Genomic DNA, 3,953 nt, shown 5'->3' on the forward strand with positions numbered 1-3,953 from the left:
AGCTGGCAGATTTCTTCTATCAGCTATTGCTGGGTATGTTGCATTGATTGCATCATCTCAACAAAGAGGTTGGAATTATCTCCTAGATTTCTCTGTTGTTACTGCAGGCCAACCCCCGCATTGGTTGCACCTTCCCTTTAGTTAGGTTGGTGTGGGGTGGCTAGCCCAGACTCTGCTTGAGATGGAACAACATTCATGTTTCGTGTTGTCTTCGATCTTGGAGGCATGGCTTGTGAGGGTTTTGTGGTCCTTGTTTTGTTCCCCCTATCTGTTTCCCAACTCCTTAGTGGAGTCACCAATTTAATATAGGGACCCTTTTGTGTTAATGGGCTAGGGCTCGTTTTGCTATGCTTAGGCTTGGTGGATTGTGGGTCAGGGAGTTGGGGTTGGCCTAGAACCTTAGTAGGACCATGCTATTGGCCAGTTTATGGGCAAGCCAAGCATTCCCAGTGTGTGGACAAAGTAAAGAGTGATACAGCAAACTAGGTATCACAACAAGTGCAATAAATGATACCACAGTAGAACAACTAATATAGCAACTATAATAAAGGGTTCCATGGTAGAACAACTGATACAGCAAATAAAATAGAAGATGCTATGACTAAACAACTGATACAGCTAAAATAATAAAATATGCTACAGCAAAACAACTGATATAGCAAATGAAATAAAAGATGTTACAACAAAACAACTGATACAATAAATGAAATAAAAAAAGGTTACAGCAAAACAGCTAATACAACAAATGAAATAAAAGAGGCTACAGCATAACAACTGATGCAGCAAACACAATTTCTAACAAGTGAGATTATGTGTATCCACAATCAAAGTCATGGGTCAGATCTTTCAGTAAAAGGTGAACCAAGAAGGAACTTGAACAACTTTGTCATAGGCTTCTGCCATTAAAGTTGTGCATTTTGGAGAACGGACCTAAATGGCTATTCGTTACCACTTATGGGATTCTAAAGGGTGGGTTTATCAAGATAGTCTATTGATGCATGCCTTTACTATTGTGTTTTCTCTCTTCTTTCTTTACCTCCTCTTTATTTCTTTTCCTTAGTCTTTTCTTTCCAAGTCCTTTTACTATTGTCTTGCCTCTCTCCCTTTCTATCTATGGCTATTGCCCTTCTTTATAGTGGGATAATTTCATGGGATTTCTCCATTCTACCCCCTTCTCTAAAGGCTTCACCAATTGTTTTTGGCTTGTTATAAGCATTCCTTCTCATTAACCCAATGGTTGCCCAACCATTACCACCACTGGGTGAACCTAATGCATTTTCTTTCTTCCACTACCCATTCCATGACCAAACCTTTCTTTGTCTGATCTTGCTCTCGCCTTCCCTTCTTGCCCTAATTAATAAGGGCTTGGGTCTCTCACTACCTACCTCTATACATGCATTGGGTGGTCTCAGCCATCTACCACCTTTTTTAGGCCAAATGTCATCCTAGCAAGGCATTTTTCTAAAAGAAGCTATGGCTAGAAACCCAAAATAAACTATTTCCCCCCCACTACCAAACCACATCCTTTGAATCCCTTGGCCGTGGGGCCCACCTTTCCTGTATTGGCTGGGTACAAATGGGTGGTGCTCCGGCTCTTATGCTTATTCCACTATCCTTTGCATTTGTTTTCTTTCGTTCCTATGATGTTTTTGCCATGGTAGACTAGCCTTGTTTTGTTTTGCTATGTATCTCTTCTGCCCATACTTATCTTCTACGAAAAAGGGGCATGGGCTTTTGGGTTTACCTTATTTTGTCTTATTCCCTCATGGGCTCACATGTTTGCTTGGCATAAGTGTTAGAATAATATGGCCCAACATAATATATATGATGCCTTTGTTATTAAAAATAAAATTTTAGTCTCTTGTGAAATTATGCAATACTTTTATGATGTAAGATATTGATATATTGAAATAGGTCTACGTGATTTAGTAGACTAAGATTATGAATGCATTCATTTTAGTCCTTGACTTGACCATATCCATCATGATGTAGCCTATTCTGATAGGTACATTGTTGGACCATGATGGAAAGGAGGTGCCAATTAAAATTGCTCAGATTATGGAAGACAATAAGGGCTAGTCTTTCGATGGTTAGTGCATAATAATCTTGGAAGTCCTTCCATAATGAGATTCATGCACATTGAGTGTTGGCTTTAATAAATCTATCGTGTCATTACCAGTAACTTGAACTCCTATTAAAGGTGTTGTCATTATAATAGTTCTGGATATGAATGATAGATGAATCCATGTATTAACATGGAGTTACAAAAGTAATAACACATTAATAAACTTCTTTATTAATGAATCTAATTAATAAAGTTGTTTGTTAACAAATGTAACATATCTATTACATGAAGTGTTATTATGATAGGAAGGATTTTATGGCTGGTCATGTCCTTTCTAAATATTATAAATATTGTCAAGGCCACACTTGCAAGGGGGTGTGAAAAGAGAAAACAAAGCTTTTTGTTAATTCTGACCAGCTGGGGAGAGCATCCTGATTGCTTGTGAGATCCTTGAATAACATAATCTAGTATGTATATTTCTCACGTCTTATTGTTGAATTTTATTACATATGCACATAATATAATTGTTAATTGATAGATGTATTATATGTGTTTCTTTTGAATTATTACTTTTGAAGTATAATTCCAACAGTCACAAGCATGTAGGCTCTGCTAATATTTATGATAACTTGTCTTTATAGTTAATATTTTTTTCCCCTCTACATGCGATATTGTTATATGTTAAGTATACAATAAATTTTTTATTAATAAATGGTTGTAACAAATATAGCATAATGCCATTTAGTTAATTTTAAGTTTTGTAGTGGGAGTTAGTTTTCTTCACGTCTAGTCTTAGAAGCTAATACATCTATAATTCTTTCATTATTCTAAACTCAAACATGATGACACCCCTTCGGTTAATCACATGGATGAGATATGATTTTGAAAGATTATATATATATATATATATATAAATGTGTCAACGCCCTTACGGATAGACACAATGTATATATATGTGTGTGTGTGTCAACACCTCTACGGATAGACATAAACTCTAATTTAATATAAATAAATATTTAAGAGATAAATACTAATTGATTAAATTCTTCCTTATGCCCCTACGGATACGGGATGAATTTAATTGGTTGAAATATTTGTCATTAAATATAAATTCTTGAATGTTATCAAAAGAAATTGATAGCCAAAAGAATTGGATTTTAATACATAAATTATATGTGTTGCGTTTTACAGAGAGATGGCAAACTCCTCTGGTTCTTTGAACATGGCTGATATCATGAAAAATTGTACACTTTTTGGACCTAATTATGCAAAGTGGAAACGTAGAGTAGATTTGTACATGGGGTTTTATGATTATAATCATTGTATTAAATTTGAGTGTCCACCTAAGCCCAATGAGGAGTCTGTTGAGTCTGATAAAACCTCCTATAATAAATGGATTGAGGCAGATAACAAAATGAAATTTTTTATGCTGGGATATATGATTGATTCATTGATGGTTAGCTATATGAATTCCCCTAGTGCTAAATCCATAATTGATAGCCTTGAAGTGAAGTTTGGAAAAAAGTCAAGTGCCCATGTGGAAGGCTTATGGGAAAAATTTATTAGGACTAAATTATCAAGAGGAGAAGATGCTCGTCAACATGTGATTAATATGATTGCCTTAACTGATGAATTAGCCTTTCAAGGAAGACCAATAGATGATAAAACAAAAATTTCAACTATCTTGTCATCCTTGCCCAATTCTTATGATACCTTAAGACAAATTTATTTTGTTTCGAGTTTGGATTGGACATTAGATGATCTCTTATCTAAGGTCACAGCTAAAGGGGATGCAAAGGTGAGAGTTAATAATTTTTCAATTAACATTGCTGAACAAAAGGAGCCTGTTCCTAAAGGAAGCAAAAGGTTTGAGAAGAAAAGAAAATTC

Source organism: Quercus suber, unplaced genomic scaffold (genome assembly GCF_002906115.3).
Source record: "Quercus suber isolate HL8 unplaced genomic scaffold, Cork oak 2.0 scaffold_73, whole genome shotgun sequence".
NCBI lineage: Eukaryota > Viridiplantae > Streptophyta > Magnoliopsida > Fagales > Fagaceae > Quercus > Quercus suber.